Source organism: Lonchura striata, chromosome 1, assembly GCF_050655825.1.
Source record: "Lonchura striata isolate lonStrDom1 chromosome 1, ASM5065582v1, whole genome shotgun sequence".
In the NCBI taxonomy this organism is placed as follows: Eukaryota; Metazoa; Chordata; class Aves; order Passeriformes; family Estrildidae; genus Lonchura; species Lonchura striata.
The window spans coordinates 50,067,501-50,087,865 of NC_140703.1; the positions used below are offsets into that span (position 1 = coordinate 50,067,501).

At 37.1% G+C, this 20,365-nt stretch overlaps 1 long non-coding RNA gene across 1 annotated transcript in view; it reads right to left on the reverse strand.

The window, feature by feature from the left end:
- Positions 1-19,683, reverse strand: part of LOC146768666 (uncharacterized) — a 201,334-nt gene extending 181,651 nt beyond the window's left edge. Inside the window, exon 1 of the long non-coding RNA XR_014954248.1 lies at positions 1-19,683. This exon is cut by the window's left edge and continues 1,420 nt beyond it. This is a non-coding gene — a long non-coding RNA (uncharacterized LOC146768666).
- Between the last annotated feature and the right edge of the window lie 682 nt (positions 19,684-20,365).

The window sequence follows — 20,365 nt, forward strand, 5'->3', positions numbered from 1 at the left end:
GGAATAAATGGAAGGGATCCAAATGACTTCAGTAGTCTTTTAAGTATTTCTCAGGTGCCAAAGTGTACTTGACCCCTTATGCAACTGTTCTGTTAAAAAGCATGAATGTTGTAAAAGTCTCTGTGTCAAAAAAACCTCCACTTTCTCCAGTGGTTCATTGGAGAAGTCTAAAAAGGAAACTTCCCCCAAAAAAAAGCTTTTGGTTTCTGCTGTGATTGTCCATTACTAGGGTGATATATTTGTAAGGCTCACAGAATTTCCTGCTAAGAACAGGGTATATCTCTTTGTGTGAGAATTAAAGGGAAGCCAGAAGTGCTACAAAAGCAGGTTTCTTCCTCATCCTCACCACTATTCATGCACAGCTATAAGGAAAGCCTCTGAATATTCAACATTTATACTTGGCCCAACTAGTCTACCATCTTGAAGATGAAACTGACCCAACTAGAATGGGCTTTCCATTTGTTTCAAGTTGTTCTTAATGTTACTCAAGTGCACTTGAAATGAAAGGAAAAAAAGAAATAAATGAATCATCTCTGTGCTTCTGACTTTCTCAAATACACTGAAGAAAACATCCCTGTGCCAGGACTGCACAAGTCTCTGTATCTCACAAACGGTATCACACATATCCTTTACCTTGCCTAGCTGAAATGGAAGAGGTTGATATCACATATATTCAAGTTATACTATTGTGAGGATTGTCTTCTGAAGTGCTTCGTGCTCTGACTCAAGAGTCAAAATAACAGGAGAGTCCCTACCTGCCAGCCAGTTTGCTGTGAAAAACATAGTCCGTCCAAAGGTGTCAGAAATGGCAGCATTTAAAAGCTGTGAATAGAGTCATCATATAAAGAGAGGTCAGGGATGGAAGAAGAATACCAGGGAGTCAGATGTTTAATTGAGATGTTATTCAGGTTGACTGGAATGAATTTACTAAGATCAAGAAGACCTTTAACTAAGCTCAGATCAGGGGTTGAATCAATGTTTTTGAAATTCTTATTTCCTATGAAATGGTTCAAATAGCTCAACATTGATGATATTTAGTTATTTTTATTTTGTTAAGAGCTGATACTGCTCCAGTTTGGAAGCAAAACATATAGAACCAGAAATACATTCTTCCACTACAATCCCTTTCAAAAAAAAAGTTGAAACTTTTTATAGCATATGAATAGAAAGAAAAAACAGTATACACTTCTTAGGATTTCCAACTCTCCTTAATCTGTCTCTCATCCTATCACACTTCACTTTTCATGCTTTTTCACTGCTCTTATTGCATTAAAGAAAAAAAATTTTCAGCATCCATCCATACCAATAGATAAGGTTCCTGTTGAGTTCCTCCCATTTATTCAGTTACATTTTCATATTTATTCACAATTTCTCTGGTTCACACATCTCTTCCTATGATATCATTGTGGTTTTATCCCACATCTATCTAGCCACATGTCTTAATGTTCATTCTGCAAATTCACAGGTTTCATCAATTTTTTTTTCATTCCTTGCCCTCAAGTACATTTAACCCTTCCAGGTAAAAATTCTGCCTGAAAGCTGGTGTTTCTACACTTGCTATTTGTAAGAAGTTTTTTTCCTATCATAATGAACTACCTAGTGAATGAAAAGGAGTAATCACACATATAAAACTATGGATTACACTGTGACAGCTGGAGATTTTACCTCTCAGCATATGGAGTTTTCACTTATATTTGCATTCTCCCCAAAACAATATTCATTTTTATCATTAATATTCAGAAAGAAGGAGCTTTTTGTTTATAAATTCTCTCAAGAAAATTTTAATTGGAAGGTCCTAAAAGAATTTGGGATGGCTTAATATAGGAAACAGTGTAATACTGTGAATAATTACCACTCTAAATCAGTGGGAAGTTATGAGCTTGAATTTATTAAATGTTATGAGACTCTAAGACATTGTTATAATAGTCTCATATATAATATGTCTAAAAAGGTGGGTCTAAGGTCAGTTCTGAAATGTTACATTCCTTTACAGAACTTATGAGGAGGAAAGAAGGGAAGAATAAGTGTCTCATGATAACAGCTATTATTGTAAGCACTACGGGACAAATCTTAAACAAGTTACAAAATTTTATCATTTCTATTGAAATTTTCTGGGTGTAAAATATAAATTGAAATATTTTTATACAACTGTATTTATAGAATCATGTATGTTGGAAAAGACCTCCAAAAACCATTCAACATCACCCTGTCAACTAAACCATGACACTAAGTATCATCCCCCATCATTTCTTTAACATGTCCAGGGATGGTGACTCCATTACCTCCCTGGACAGTCAGTTTTGGTATTTAATCACCCTTCCAGTAAAAAAATTCTTCCTCATGTCCAACCTGAACCTCTCCTGGTGCAGTTTATGACTTTGTCCTCTTGTCCTATCACTGGTTACCTGGGAGAAAAGGCTGAACCCCACCTGGCCACACCCTCCTTTCAGGTAGCTGTAGAGAGACATAAGGTCTTTTCAGAGCCTGTTTTTCTCCAGTCTAAACACCCTCAGCTCCCTCAGCTGCTCCTCATATTCTTTGTTCTCTAGACCCTTCATCAGTTCCATTGCCCATTATCTGAAAGGTTAGTCAAAGACAGCTCCCACCTCAATCTCCCATCTCTCTTGAATGAGAAATATAAGCCTGAAGTTTCAATACAACTGTTTATCAAAACAGTCCATCTGATTTGGACATTCTAGGAATTGTTTTTCCCTTTCTTAGTGCAACAACCTTCAGTCTTGGTACAGCCTCTGGGTGCAACAGTAAAAAAAGTAAAAAAATAGGAAAAACAGTTTTTAGGAAGAGAAAGGATTGGGAAACAGTGAGAAAAGCAACACTTTATTGAGCTTTATATAATTCTGTTGAGTCAATTGTGTAAATCTTTTCAGTTGATAATCTTTATATCCAAGTTACACATTTCTTTCCTCCAAGCAGTCAGTCACCAGGTCACGCACAACAGAAGGTTCTTTTCAGCGTCAACTCTTTAAATAATCAACTGCACGTTAGCCACACTCAAAAACGCCATTACACACCAAATGGATGACATGAAAAATAACTACTGGAGAGAACTACTCCAATGGTATTGTAAGGAAAAATAGTAAAATAAATAGCTAATAATAAAAATAAATTGCAGTCTGTTTAAGGAACAGATATCTTCTCTTTGTGAGCCAGCTGGCCCTGTCAAACCCCTTTTGTTGCATGACCCTCTCTTCCACACAGGGTGTCAGCACATAAATAAACCCTGAATCCTCTTAACAAACAAAAACATTGTTTCCTTTATTAGAGATGCCTAAGGATATTTTCTATTTGCCTTCCATGTCTGCCAATAACAGCAGTTTGTGTTTCACAAGAGTTTATACACTGAATAATTCACTGCTTACTCTGCTGAATGAGAAGCTTCATTATCTTAAAAATATATTTTAAGAAACAACAGTAGATGAATGGGCTTCATGATTGTACTTGAACTGATATTAACCACCTTTGCTTTCTGGTTGAGGGATTGGTGCTACATGGCTAAATGTTGCAACACGTTATTTCTCCATGTCTGGCCTCAAAGTGCAGCCCAGACTGCTGTGTGGGGACCTAAGTGCCTTATGCTGGACACAGGGATAATTAAGCTATATGGTCCTACCCTCTTCTGACAGGGTCCAGAATTACAGCTGTTCTGAACTTGTGCTGTGTGAGCTCCTGTGCTGGGAAGGGGTGGCACCAACTCAGCTGAAAGGAGAAGTGCTGCAAGCAGGGTTGTCTCTGGTGACTAAAGTATTTGGGATTCATCTGTCCTTAGGATTCACAACCCAAAAGCCTTGCCTGGTATTAGGCCTGGATCCACAGTAACCTAGACATGATTCATACACACAAAGTCCAGGACGGTCAAGTTTTATGTAGCAATCAAGTTTGAGATTCCATGATATTTGACAGAAATGTGTGAAGCTCAACTATGTCTCCTTCTCTGTTCCCTTATACAGATTCTGCGCCACATGATTCAGTAATCTACAAGGCCAAACAACTCTAGAGTCCTCAATAAACTTTCACAGGTCATACAGTTCATTGCAGAATCTGGCCCTTGATCATATCCATGGAAGAAGTTTATTCCTTCTGTTTTTAATGGATTACAGATGAGTAATAATTTTAGAAGCCTTTCATTAAATAACAGGGAAATATAATTTAAATAAGAGGGAAATATAATTTCCAATAAAAGGGAGAAGCCTTTAACTGTGGGACTGTTGGGATGGAACATACCAAGCAGGAAATTTTGATTACACAGTCCAGTTACTTCTGCTGGCCTTTGCCAAATTGTCAAACAGCCTCTGCAGACATGTCACCATTGCTAACCCCATAAGATCAAAGGGGTTTGGTGACTTACACTGCAGCTTCTGCAGTCACATCTGTGCTGCTTACCCATCCAAATTTTCAATTGCTGAAAAGCAGATGTAACTGGCAGTCATTCTAGAAATGCAAGAGAGAGAGGGAGAGGAAAAAGGCTTCCAGGAATGGAACTAAACCAAACTGGATAGCATACCCTTCAACAGAGTTCAGTATCTTTCTTGGAGCCTTAATTGGGTACAACCCAAGAGAACCTGGCCACAACACATTCTATCCTCTAACATGTGCCTTTCTGTTGTGATTTAGAATATGTGCAGCGCTGTAGTTAAAGGTAAATGTCAGTAAACAAAGACTAATTTGGACAAGAGATGGTGTGACTACTTTCCAGTCTGGCCTCAAGCACAAAACTGGTGAGTTTGCCAATTGTTGCCAATCAATATAGTTTGCTCTTTTCTGATCTTTGTCTTAGGCACAGGGAATGCAAACCAGAAAACCACTGGCAACCTGAAAAAAATGGATATAAAAATAATATTTTTATTTATGCCATGCTCTTTTGGTTTAACCCTGATAGACAGTTAAGCACCACACAGCTGCTCACTCTTTTTGCCCACCCTCTACCACCAGTAGAACAAGGGAAGAAAAAAGAAAGGGTAAAACTCATGAGTCAAAAAAAAAAAAAAAAAAAATCTTAGTAAACAAAGAAGCAGCGGAAGAGGAAAGGAGAACAGAAAACTGAACAAAAAAACCCTGATACAAAGGCAATTGTTCACAACCTTCCAAGAAGTAGGCAGACACCCTGCCAGGTCCTAAGCAAAAGATGGCTAATCTACGTAAATCCCCCTCACCTCCCTTTTTATTGCTGAACATGATGTTGTAAGGCATGAAGCATGTCTGACTAGTGTGGGTCAGCTGCCCAGTTCTGTCCCCTCCCAGACTCATGTTAGCTCAGTTTATTCATTGGATGGTGGCAGAGTGAGAAACAGAAGATGTTGCCGATTGCAGACACTGTTCAGCAGTACTTAAAAATTGGAGGTTTTGGTCAGACGTGAAAAACATGGCACCATATCACCTGCTATGAGGAAATTTAACTCTCCAGCTGAAGCCAGTGCACATGTAAACGCTGTTTCAATACTGGCTGCAGAAAAGGTCTCCCAAAGGCACTCTGCATTCCATCATTCTGGGAAGCAACATCAAATATCCACAGAAGAACAGCCTGCCTAAAAATCCTCAGAGATTCTGGTGACACCCGGTACCTTAGAGGAGAGATATCTGCATTTCTGAAAATAAGCACCTGAAGTCATCCTCTCTGCTGAATATCACCAACACAGACTTCATTCTGTGGTGACTTCTCTGGAAAACAGTGCATTTTCTCATACCCTGAGGTACCCAAGATATCTGTATGGAGTCATAAAACATGGCATGGTGTATAGGAGGCCTCAGCCCATCTTTAGCTTTAGATGGCACTTAGGTGCCACGTGCAACCTCAGATATCTCTGCATGGGAATTGTATTTTATCAGAGCAAATGGATTCATTGACAGAGATCCAAATCCTCTCCAAGTGCACCCTGTGCTACACCCCAAGCAATGGATATGCTTGTACTTTCCTCCTGTGAATATCTACCATGTTGTTTATAATCAACCCTGAAGATCCTCCTGCAGAGAGTCAATGTCAAAGGGAGGATCCTTGTAGCCTGGGGAGCTTTATGGGAGCTTCTTTATTCAGCACTGAAGCTCTTAACCATGTGTCTGCTACCAGACACTCTGTGCCTATCTATGTTAAGGCACATTTTACTTCAGATTTACCTTCCAGGCAATCCTTTGTTCCAGGTGGAGACATGTAATTCATCCCAGGTGAATTTTCATGCTCAAAAACTCCTATTTTTTAAGGCTGCTCTATGGTGTAAACTGTAAAACAGAGGCACTTCAATAAATAAGTCACTAAGGTGGGATGTCTCTGTTTTATCCAAAGACTCCAGCCAGGGAGTGGATAAGTGAGTTTTCTCTTAATGTCATTTTATAACCTGCTTGTGGTTAGGAGAAGAAAGCACTTTAGCTCAGGTCTACTTTGGAAATTACTTTTATTGATATATTTAGCATCATTATCATGTATCAAGAGATCTTTAATATCTTTTATTCCATTTAAAAGCAACTACTGGCATTTCAGCAAATATATTTTCGCTGCAGTATTTACGCATAAAATATGCCAATATATACTCTAAGACCCATTAAATGGTAATAAAAAAAAAGGGAAAATGTCAAACAAAGCAGTTGCTGCATTCTGTCAACAAATATCTTTATGTGTTATATGATCTTGTCTGCTGGTCTTTGACTTGGGATTCCAAGTGTGAACAGTACCCAAAGTGGGTCACATTCATTGGGAATTATACATAAAGGTAGAAATCCTCTATTCCTACTCCCCTGCAATGGGTAGGGATTACTTTCTCAGGCCATTATCAAAGTATGTCTCTTCAGTTTTGAGTTGGCTTTGATCCATTGAAACGGCTACAAATTCTGTGAAATGAGTCTAGAAAATCCTTGTGGTGACAAAAATGTTGTTTCTATAAGTCATAGTATTTTTCATTTAATATTACCATAATGCTGGGACAGAGATAACTTGACAGGGATAGTATGGAAACTCTGGTGAGCATGGCTATATCTGGTGTTAATGTAAGAATTATATAAAATTTTCTCTTTTTTGAATGCTTATAAAAAAAATAAAAAAAAAATTAGATTTCTTCCAGTGAGTACTTCTGTCACATCCTCAAAAAAACAAAATATGCTCTGCTGTCACTGGAATCAAATCAGTGCCTGACTTACATGAAGATAGTTAACAGTCTTCTGACTCTGCTTTTCATCAAATATAACAGTGAGGTATAAATTATTCAGCTCCATAATAAACCTTTCCAGTGAGTCACAATCATTTTTCCAAATCAGGAAAATATCACTGAAGTGCTATAACTATTATAAAAATTGTTTAAATTTCTTTAGGGTGTAAAACAATTTTTCTTCAACCCCTCCCCCCACTTTCAATCATAAGTCTTTTCCTATCATCGAGGGGATACTCTTAATACTTTTTGCACTAATCAGGACTATCAAATGTCATTTGTAATCCATCTGTGATATGGATATTCCAGTTTCAGTTAGGTCAGTAATATATTTTGTCATGATGAAATATTTGAATAATATTATGCTTTATGCTTGGATGCAGCTGAAAAAAATAGAGCTAAGTAGATGGGCCAAATTTCACTGAATTCATCAGGAGCTGCTTTCAAACTGAACCAGACAGAGGTTCTATGGCCTTCCATGGATTACCTTTCATGGATTGGATGTGTAGCTATCAGAAGTAATCTTCACACAGTAATAAACAGCACTCATATTGGGCTTGCAGCATAAAGAACCCTAACTGACAGGCCAATGCCAAGATTCTCTCTCTTTTCTACCCACAGGGGTTTTTTGAAACTGGATTTCCAGATGAAAGAGATGCAGGAGTTATCAATTAGCTAAGCTTGAAGTTGGGAAAGGCTGTTATGTAGATGTGCAATGCTAGATATATGATAGAGTTACTCAGCATCTGGTCTTCATGTTTACACTGCTGCTCTTTGACGTCTTCAGGTGTTAAGGAGTCAGGCCTTCAAAAACCTGTCAAGACATTTCCATTAAATGATGACACAGAAAAAATATATTTTTAAAATTTTTATATTTTCTTGACTTCCTTATGTTCCCCTTAGTATGGCAAAGCTGTGCATTGACAAGTCAAAGGTTCCTGAAATCAAGAACTTTTCATGGTTATTATATTCAGCTATAGTATAACTAAGTACATATATACTTTTACAAGCACATGTGTGCAGTGCAGTCATCCTACAAATTGAGTGGACACAAATGGTACTATTTCTCTCAATTTGAAATATGTGGAGCACGTTATCATTTAATCCTTGGGTGAATCCCTTTAATACCATCTATATCTCTCTGAAGATCTGGCCTTTCTTCATCCCCATATTTTGTTTTCTTTTAACTTGGAAGTTTTTTTCTTTGTTTTCTTTGTCTGACATGCTTAAATTCCTTGCATCTATCCCAGCCTCAATATTGATTTTTATGGGGTTTTGTGTGTTGTATGCAGCATTTTCTCACTTATTCTTTTTCACATCCACATCATTAGGACTCATAGCAGTTCTTACAATCATGGTGTCTTCTCCTAACATGTCTTCAGATAGAGACTGTGTGACTGTCCCATTCCTGAAGAGCAAATTGATTTTATCTCCAATGTGAAACTATGAGTGAGAGTTGGACATATTTTTGGTAATAACTTGCATGTTGTTCTCCATCACAGGAGAAGAGGGACCTTTCAAATGCAATCCAGACTTCAAAATATCAAATAATTCAGAATCCTGTGAAAGTAAATCAGAAGAAAATAATGAGAGCTTGAATTGACAGGACAAAAATTATTATTAGCTTCAAGGAGTGACTATGAAACTTGATAGTAGTCTAGATAAATTTCTAGAAGTATCTAACAACATTTATTAAGCATAAAGAATTTGGTTTGTATGCTAAAAAAAAAAGAAAAAAAGAAGAAAAACAACAAAAATGCTTAAAATGTCTGTTGTTATCACAGGATTTTGTGAGCTCTTTTTATAAAAATGATTAGGGTCAATCACACTAATTTTTAGTCTCCTACAGAAAAGAGGTTTGGATATGAATTACATTCTATTAAAATAGACTTAGACCAAAATTATTTTCAACCTGCTTATGCTCCTTAAATAGGTGGGAAACAAAACATTTTTCTGACTCGCACTAAGATGACCCATACATTAATTCACATGTATTAAATTGACACGTCTCTCATCCAAATTCACAATGGAATTTTTGTTAGATTAGAAAAAAAGTCTTGAATAAACCCAAGATATGTCTTCATAAATATTAGAAATATTTTAAAGGGAAATGCTTTATCTTTCATCAGAATTACAGAATAACTGCAGAGTGAGTAAATTTTGTATCATAGGGACAAGGATCATAACAGTATGAATGACTTGAATTACCTTGGGTATTCTCCTAGCTATAAAGCGATTTATTCCTTATTGCTTGAAGGTAATACTTTTGCTGAAAAATGGGACACAATGCTTAATTGAATTTTTTTTAATGTACATAAAGGCTGCTTACATTTCTTAGAACTGAATGGCATAAGAGTGCTGCAACACTGCAGTACACTGAGTGCTGTCACTTGCTGTTACTATGGGGGAAAGTACTGAAATAATTTTGCACATAATGAATGATCATGGGGATGTTCAAAAAGGCCAAGGGAAACAGAGATTTCACTGAACATTATAGATGCATAGCTGTTGTCCCATATAGGGCAAATTACATCCTCATATTACAATTTTCAAAGTAATTTCTAAGACTTTTGATTATGAATCTGTAGATGTTATGTTCAAAGAATGTGTATCACACTGTTCTTTCTCCCTTGGAAGTTAAGCCACTTCTGTGATGGGGAGATTTTGGTAAGAAGCCCAGATTTGGACCTGATGAGCCTTGTGTGTCATGGAATATTCTGCGATTTTGTAAAATACATTTCTAACATTGCAAATACTGGATGGGAATGTACTCTGCATCATGTTTACCTCATGTTTACCTACACATTTATTTCATATTTGCCCGATTTATGGTCCTATTTTTTGCTGGGCAGCTCTTCCCTCTAGAGGTCTCAGAAACTCCTATCTTGGAAGTCTATAAGGACTAAACATTTGATATTTAAAATTTAGATTTTTAATGTATATAGATTTGATGTCATGCTTTGTTACTATATCCATTATGGATATGCTCTGTGTATCAAGCAGGATTAACAGATCCCCTGTTTGTAGAAACAGGAGTACTTTGGATGCCTATTTTACCAAGGAAACTATTCATTTAATTATCACAGCCACAAAAGAGAAAAAGAAGATCTAGTAAACTATGAGATGCATAATTCAGCTAAAAAGAGAGCAGCAGATATTTTCTGTTTTCATTATGAAAATGCAAAATAAATATATATCGACATCATTCCATATATTTTCATTATGGTTACATTATGGGTTCATTAAGGGTACAAGAATATTTTTTTTTATTTATTTTGATGCTTTTTTAATACTGAATAGAAGAACTAAAATTAACAAGAGTAAAATAAAAAATATCTGATTTCACAGTGACATCTTCTATCACTAAACAAATTAGATTGTAAATTAGAATAAAAAGTGAGAAGTATTACAAATATGTTTGGGTATCAAAGGGATGGAGATTTATATACGGAGGTAAACTCCATTTAGCACTGCATTCTTAGCAAAGTATTTCTAAGCGTTATTTTCTACTGATACAAAAGGAAAATATTAAGTGCATAACCATAAATTTTACATTCACCCCAGAAGTTTTTTAGTTTTGCTGCTGGAAAGTACTGGAAAATACATAGATGGCTATAGCAATAAAACAGTAATAACAGTAATGCCAAAAGACTAATTTGATTCAATAATGCCATGAGATATTCTTAGCACATTGCATTAAAATGTTTAATCAGTAACATTACTGCTTACATGTATTTCCATGGATGCTTACATACAGACTAGTGAAGCTGAGGAGTCAATACACAGACAGAGCAAACAGGCAAGAAGAGCTCTGTGAGAATTCAGTCCAGATAAGTACAACATAATGCAGAAAAAATGGTCTTCGAATGTCATAGTGCTCTTGGAAAATGTAAATAGGGGAAGATTCAAATTCACCCATCAGACTACTTTTTAAAGATTTTGATCAGTCAGTTGTTAGGCTGAAAGTGGTAAGAATGAAAAGGATTTTCTTTCTGATATACCTATTTAATGTTAAAATTGTAGAACCCAGAAACAAATTGGTAAGCAAACTGGTAAGATACTGTTCCTGTGTTTGTCTAGACAAAGTTTTTAGATTTCTAGAAAATCTACTTATCTTTGACTTCCTATTACAGATGACAATAGTAATTTGAATATTTGGAAGGTGAGCCTGTATATATTAATTTCAAAAACTCTGTGACAACTGTCACATGTGAAACTTAAGAGTTATGTACCTAAACCTAGAATTTGACCAATTTAAATCTTATTAGTACCAATATATCTACTGGGTCTACACTTCCACTTAAAAAGGCAAACATGTTTCAGGAATATTGCAGCAGTTTAGTCATGTGTTCAATCACAGATAATTTTATCTGATCATAGTTTTAATTACATGGTATTCACTAGTCTTTTAATGTTAATGCTATCATCACTAATTTTGTCAAATTTTGGATTGAAGCAACTTTTTGACTGTTGCCAAAGACAATCTAAGAAAGACAAATTCTGTAACTTCAGTCTCAGCAAAGCTGGATTGTGCCATCAACATGAGCAAAGGAAATGGCTGTGCTCAGGGCATAGTAAAAGTAAGACTCAGGCCTGAAGAAAGTAGAGGTTGAAAAATTATCTCTAAAACCATTGCATCTTCCCTAATTTCTAAAAGGATAGGATAGGATAGGATAGGATAGGATAGGATAGGATAGGATAGGATAGGATAGGATAGGATACAGAGAGCTTTCCTGCAGATGCCTGCACAGTGCTGTCAGGCACCAGAATCTTGTACTTTCAGAAGCTGTCAGTGCAGCATGAAGCATGTAAATTGATATGACACATCCACGTTTATCAAAACATCACAGAGTCAGGGACCTATCTAACTCTTTTGTTTGAATACTTAAGTGCAGGTAGCTATCTATCATGTCTGTCTGTCATATATGCAAGCTACTTTAGGTATTCAGATGACCAGATTTTGGTGTCTCAGTTTAGGATGAATGAAGCTTCCTTTGACTAGACTGAACAGATATGGGATTAGTCATCTATAGCAATATTAAGGGTCTGTAATATCCATGATATCCCTACAGGAGATTCATGACATTTAAAAAAAATTGTACAAAACAAAAGTATGGAGAAGTAACTGGTGTCTAGCTGCAAACAATAACACTACATATCTATGTTGATAAAGCTGAAGCCTGTACGGCTTCAGAGGAAGCTTAGATACCTTTTATCATAGATCAATACCTATATTGTAGTCACATAAATTTAAGTGAGTTCTAAGATTAGGCAAATGCATCCTGAGAGGTTCATTTGGTTGCCCCATGTTCTAGTGCATCTCCAAAGCTGATACACCAGAACAATATGATTAGACTCCAAGGTGTCAGTGGGTTTCCATTGTCATGTGCGAGAATGTTTGGGTAGCCTAGGGAATCTCATATAGCAATAGTCTTCTAGCAAGCAAACAAAGAATAAGACATTTCTCTTATTTTTCTACTTAGAATAAAAGCCTGGATACACTTACACTGTCTGCACCATTTCCATAAATTTCAAAGATGCTTAAAGATATGAATTAATTTCATAAAAGAAGACCTATCTCCTAAAAGTATGTACCAAATGCTGAAAAATGTAGAAAGGATTTTCAATTGAATACCCAGCTTTCACTAATATCAATGGAAGTTACTACTGAGTTTGAAAATTTTAGTAGCCCTTATCTGCATCCTTAGGAATATATAAAAACTCCCAAGATCTATTAAAAAGATACTTATGTAGAAAAAAACAGTAGATTAAAGTCCTCCATTAAAACACAAAGTAAACATATTGTGTTATATATAAAAATGTCAATAGCTTAGGTTGGAATCTGATTAAATTTTTGTAAATGTTGTAGTTTTTATTTTTTTTAATACAGGATATAAGGGAGAATGTTTAGAGTGCATAAAACAAATTATTACATTTTTGGAATCCTTAAGAAATAGGTACCCTACAGAAAACCCTTCTCCTACTTTCCCCCCATCTATTCAGTCTTATGAAGATGTGTTTAGTGCTTAGCATTGTGTACTAATTAAACACAACTCTTGCTGAAGCCCTGTATCCCAGCCTAAAGCTCAAGAGATATTTTTTTATCTCCAAATCATATATTAATCCATAATAGAAGCCCAAGACTCCATACAGCCCTAAATGTAACATCATGAATGTGATGTCCTCATAAGTCAGCAGTATAACTTTTATAAAAGGCAAACATCACACTCAAATACTGGAACTCAAAAACCAGAACTGTTTGTATTTCATTGCTTGACTATAATGTTAGATGTATACATTATTTATTAATGGAGGATGGATTTTTCTTTTGATTAAATGCAACTGTTACTTTAACAAACAGATATGAGATCCCCAAGCTCTCAGTGTGCAGGGAATTTTGTCCATGCATGCCATGCCAATGGATTGTCAGTAATGGAAAGTGACGGAGTGTGGAGGGGAAGGGGCTTCCTTGAAATACCCTTACTTTCATGGTAATCTACCAGCTACAAATGCTTATCTCAAAGGACTGCACCTTGCTGTAATTGCTACACTCTGTCTGAAACTATAAAACATTGTTCTACTTGGCAAAACTGTTGAGGATAAGGCCTAATGTTTTCATGTGAGAAGAAAAAACAACGCATTTAAATTTGGAATTCAGTAATAGAGAAATTCAGCTTTGAATAAATAATCTAATAGTGTTGGAGCATATTTTCAAATATTTGATATTCTCCCAATGGATGAGCTAACTGTGGGATATATATTGTTGTAGCCAGAATGCCGTAAAATAAGAGGTATAGGAAAGAAAACAAACAAAGAAAACCCCAGGAGCACCAATGTCCACTCTGTTTCATTTGATTCTATAATGATACTATAGTCGTGATCTCAGTTGTGATGACTGTCTTCCAGCTGCAGCTTCACTGGGACATGTTACAATATCTAAATCCTGAGTTACCCCAGTCCAGTCTTGGCACTAGGGTTGGAATTCACCTGACTTGATTTCAAACATACAAACATCAGATGTCTTGAGTTTTCTCTACAGACTTTGAAGATAGACAACTCCAGAAAGTGAGTAAGCTGCTAAATGCTTTTTCTCTGTGTTAATTAGCTCCTGGAACTGCCTGTCTTTCTGCTTTATACCAGTTAAAGCTTATATGACTAGTTGGCTAAATTTTACAGAGATTAATTCAATCTCAAAGTCTGTACATGAAAGTATCAAGCTCATTTCATTAATGTACTTCAAAGCATAATTCCAAAAGAATTGTTGACACAATGTTTTTTTTTCATAAATCTTCTACTTTCCCAATGCTTATTGCTTAATATTTTAGGTGTATTTAATACAACAAAACTTGATTCAGTTGCAATATTAAGTCATGAGCTTTCACAAAACATGAAATACATTGCAGTAAGGTGACTGGGTAACCAACAAACTGTTTTTCTTCAAAGCAACTAGCTGTCTCCAAAAAGCTCTTGTCTTTTTTATAGGAGCCCAAAGTGCAACTCTTGGGAAAAATAAAAGCATTCCTATTAGCTGACCAGACTGAAAAAAAATCTGTTTATGTCTCAGACATACTATGAAGACTCAAAAGTGTGAAAGGCCACAAATAAGAAGATGGATGGCAACATTGTCACTGCAGGAAGGCTCATTATCACCCCAAGTTGTCATCAAGAGAATATAAATAGCAGAGTATCAGACGCTGGCATTCATGGTTGAAATTCTGGATATTCCAAAGTAGAAAAAATTACATCTTTGGTTATGTAAGGATCATAGCAGGCTCAAAACAAGACTATTGGCATATAAAAAGTTCCATGAAAACTAGCAGATAAAAGATTCAACAAAAGAGGACATTTGTCATATGCTGAAAGTTAAAGTTGGACTACACCAAAAACAGCAGTGATAATTATGCAACATTTACAGTGAAACCAGGTAAATTGTTTAATGGGTGGACTTCTTACAGGTAATCCAGGTCTGACAGTGGAGTTGAAAGCAGATAAAGTCAAGCACAAGAGTTTGTAGTATCAGATCTCAAAGTCATACAATTTTCTTAACCAATAGAATTGCACCAAAATTCAGTAAGCCAATCTGTTCCAGTTGTATTATCTCTTTTTGCAATACTAACAAGAGAGATGGAGACTTAAGTCAACCAGTCAGGTGTCAAACATGCTCAAGTTCTTCCAATACAATTTAACAAATGCACGCAGAAAACATTAATGTCTGTGGTATTTCCTTCAATCCAGATGGCTCCAAAAAAGACCCACTGCAAGATGCAGCTGACCCTGTCAGTCATACTGGTGGTGCCTTTGGAAAAATGTATTTAAGAAAGGGCAAAATGGTGCACTGCAATTTGGAGACACAGGAGGGAAGGGGAAAAAAATGTGAAAAATAACCATCGAAACACGAAGGTTGGAGAGGAGGAAGGGGAAGACACATTCCAAGAGCCAGAGCAGACATTCCCATGCAGCCAATGAAGGCCATGGTGAAGCAAGCTGTCTCTGCAGACTACAGACGACAACACCAGAGCAGATATACTGCAGCCTGTGGAGGAGCCCATGTGGAAACAGGTCCTGAAAGATCTGTGGGCAATGGAGATGAGCCCATGCTGAAGCAAATCCTGAAGGACTGAAGTCTATATAAATCATACATGCTGCAGTAAGAGAAAAGTGTGAGCAGGAAAAAGTGGTAGAAAGAAGCTGTTACAGACTTACCACAACTCAAATTCACCATCCTCCTGTGCTGTTTGGGGAAGGGCAGGCACAGGAGGGAGAAAGTGGAGAAGTTGATAGAGGAGTTGAGAAGTTAGGTAGGTATTTTTAGAATTTTGTTTTAATATCTCACTATCTAAATCTATTTTAGTTAGCATTTAATTGAATTCATTTTCCCAAGTTGAATCTGCTTTTTTTAATGATGGTAATTGATGGTGTGCTTTAACCTTAGCCATCAACCAAGCCCCACACAGATATTCTCTCACACTCCCACAAGCAGGACTGGGGAAAGAATTGGAAGAGTGCAAGCTGTAAAACCCATGGGATGAGATAAAAACAGTTTAGCAGGAAAAGCAAAAGCTGTGCAGACAAGCAGAGCAAAATAAGACATTAATTCACTGCTTCCTATGGGTAGACAGGTATTCAGCCCTCTCCAGGAGAGCAGGGCCCCATCACACATAACAGTTACTTGGAAAGACAGGCACTGTCACTCCAAACATCCCACCTTACTCCTTCTTCCTCCCAGCTTTATATACTGAGCATGATGCCATATGGTCTGAAATATCCCTTTGGTCACTTGGGGACACCTGTCCCAGCTGTGTCGCCTCTCAACCTCCAATGAGCCCCCAGCTCCCTTGTCAGCATAGCAGTAGGAAAAGCAGAAAAGACCTTGTTTCTTTGTAAGCCCTGCTCAGTAATATCAAAAAAACAGCTCTAAATGTTTGTCAGTATGTTCAGCACAAATCCAGAACACAGGCCCGTACTAACCACTATGAAAAATTAACTATACCCCAGATAAAATCAGTACAATTGGTGGGTGCTTTGTCATGTGATGACTCACGAGCTTCTTCACCTTGCTTGCAAGGGGAAGAGGGACTGGGGGCCAGCTGAGATCAACATACCACAAGAAACCTAAGAAAATACTTACTGTTTTGGGACACAAGGGTCCAATGAATAAGCACACAGATAAGAAACACATCTAGATAAGCACACATCTAGAAACATCATTATAATTCACTGTTTCCTATGATGCCAATATCTGATATTTCTGATCTGGTCCGTTGACTCTCCAGGCCAGAATCTCCAAGTCTTTTTTCCTCTTTACAGGAAAAAAGAGAATTTATGTAACAAGGAAAGAAGTAGAAATATTATGCATGTTTTTAAAAAGGAGGTTTTATATTAAAATCATCACAAAAAATTAGAGGGAGAATTCCTTTTCCTTAACTGTATATGTCTACATCTGACATAGTGTAAATGTCTGCACTGATAAAGACTGCATGATCAGCGAAGAGAAATGAGGAATATTAGGAACCTTCTGCTTTGGTTGTAGATATACCAAGGTATATCTCCATTAGAAAGAAGCCCATAATCTGGTATCTAGCTGACACTTGTGTGCCATGTGGTCCTCAGATTTGTTACTGACTGTGTGAGCACTCAGGGAATATTTGGCAGCCCATGCAAAGCATCCCTAAATCTTGACATGACTGAGCTGTGTGGAACTTTGCTATGGTTTAGGAGCTCTCTCTGAGTTGTCTTCTCTATCCTGCCTGTAGAACCTGGCCACAAACCTTTCCCTAAATTTAACCCATAGATTACACTTGGTATAAGAAAGACCCAATAATAACCACATTGAGTCTGGTGGTTTCTACCCCAGCTTCACAACATTTAGCTCATTGTCCAATTCCATAGAATTCTGTGGTCTTTCTCAGTTTTTCATTTTAAATTACTGAAATAGTTTTAACCTCCAAGTCTAAAAGGGACTTTACCTATGAGTGCTAAATGGGTGGAGGATTTTGCCCTCAGGCCTAGTATGAGATACTTCCTTACACATTTCTGTGTTTCACTGACTTCCCAGTGTTATGCAGACAACCTGGAGAAGCAGCTCTTGCTTTTGAGTAGAAAAGGTTCCCAGAGCTATAGTTAGATTTGGAGGGATGTTGCCCTTGGAACTAGTTCTTTCCCATACCTCGTTCTCTCTCACAACTCTTTGTGCAGCCGTGTGGGAAACCTGATTAAGTGCTCAGCACATTACTTCATCCAAAGAAACTGATGACTTATTTGTTAGTCAATGAAGAATGAGGAAAATACTGCTCAAGCCAGTTGTGGATATCCATTACCAAGGAAGCACTTTTCTAGTCAGCACCAAGACAGTGAGAAAAATTTTGTACTTCAATGTTTGTATATAAAGTCACACCTCTATGCTAAATATCAGTTCTCAGGAGGTAGTATGGAACCTTCCTTATATAAATGAGTTGTTATATAAATGAAGCAGCCTCGGAAAACCATCACCAGCACTCCATATAGTTGAAAACTACAATAAAGTAGTTTCACAGGGTAGTTTTTCTGGTGGCACTACTAGCTTAGGAGATTGCCAAAGTCAGCAAAGGCTTTTGCTATCCTGGATTACGAGTCAAAAGTGCATCTGAATCTACTGAACAAGTAACCTTGCCCCCTTCTCTTAGCTGCTTCTTCTTTCCTGCTTTGCTTGCAGTTGGAAAATCTTGCCTTGAGACCTGTGCTAGCTCCAGTGTTCACTGAGGTCGGGTTTTTATATTTTATTTTTCTGAGGGAATGTAATGGCAGGAAAGAATAGGTAAACGGACTATCTTTGGACTTCAAGAGATGGATCAGTCCAATAAAACACCAGAACTGACACAAGGGAAATACCTGGCCATGGGTAAGTTAGGAAAGGTGTATGAAAGAGGAATTAAGTTGTCTCAGCTCTATTTTCTAACTGCACTTCAGCTCCTACTTCACTTTTCGGCTCCAGGTATAAAGGTAGCAAGCTTTATGGTTCCCCTAAGGACAACTAATGGTCTGAGAATGATAGAGTTTGGCTCTGTTTACTTGCAATAAATCTTTAGGAGTTACAGGACTACATGATTTTTATGCCAACAGCATTTGAAGCCAGCTTTCTAAATCATTAAATCAGTTGTTTTGTTTGAGGAAATAAATGGTTGAAGCCACCTTGAGGCTAGTTTGGGGGAATTCACATCCCTGATAATCTGTGAAGAGTCCCTTTTATCTGTCATACTGCTTTGCACTACATATAACTAAATTGCACCTAGTTTTTCAGCATATATGAGAGCTGTCTCACCTAACTTCAGATGTATGTGTCTGCCAAAGCTGACCTAATTCTACTATTCACTTTCAGTCACAGAAAAGGTATTTTTTAAGGCAGTTTCACACAACTAATCTAAACTATACCAAGAAATACCTTTTTCTTTTCATTGCCCATAGTGGAAACACATAGACAAGTTTAGATGCAGCTTTTCTAGACATCTATCTGCCTTTGTTCTGCAGAGAGAGGATAGAGACTAAAGCAAGTGATGTGGCAAAGTTACACAAAAAACAAACACTGTGGTGCAAGTTGTGAAGATCTCTGAAGCAAAACCCTCGCAACACAATACAGATTTTGTGGGATTTGCACCGCATTAATTTCAGTCCCATGCCTTGCACTGTGTAAGTTACTGCTCTCTGGCATGTCCTGCTCCCAGGCTGGAGTGCTGGATGGGACCTTGTTGGGAAACCCTACACTGCCCTGCCTCTTCCATAGGGAGCTCCTGCAGCTCCCAACTCCAGGGAGCCATGCCCGGTACCCATGGAGCAATTATTGCCCAGAAGTGATTTCTCTGCATTGCTCAAACCACATCTTTAGTTTATTTTTTGCCAAAGATTAATTTATTTTAAGTGCTGAGACCTTTTGTTGATAAGAACCTTAAAGTGGTAAGTTGAGCTGACCTGAAAGTCCAGTTCAAAGCAGCCTCTTGATCCAAAGTAAAAGGCCAATGTGGACATAGTATGTGCTTTCAAATTTATTTACATAACAGAGGCAATTCATTAATGTATATTAAAATATATATATATATATATATATATATATATATATATATATATAACTCACTAGATGTGATTTGGGGACCCCAAATCACTCTGGTTTCTTTAGCTGCTATATATCCATTGTTTTGGTTCACAGACCATAAGTGTGACAAGGCAGACAATGAGAGGAGTCACAAAAAAGCTAGTTTCACTCAGGTTTGCACCAATACATGATCACTTCTTTTTTTGGAGGATATGTTTTCTTCTTGGGTAATATCATAGTTACCTAGGTGTCCTCTATTTAGTCCTGATGTTGTTGTCAGACATGTAAGTGTAAAAGAACTGAAACTATTAGTCATTCCAAGGTCACTTCAAGTATTACTAAAACATACTGGATTGCAGCAAGGCCCCAGGGAAGGTGTTAAAATGTGACTCCATACAACTAGACTTCTGAGCTCTACAACTGCCCCTAAGTATTTGGGACTACATTGACAGTACAGTTATTCTCCAGTATTATTTAGAATCTTTTCCCCTTAAGCAACTGAAGTTTTGCTGGATTTATCTGTGGCTGCTTGTGATATGTTTCCGTATATTCAATAAGATTCTAACTATAAGCATTCTCCATGTAAATAAATTTTTATCAGTGACATATGGTATCAAGCAACTGACAACAATAAGAAAACCAAGATCAAAAT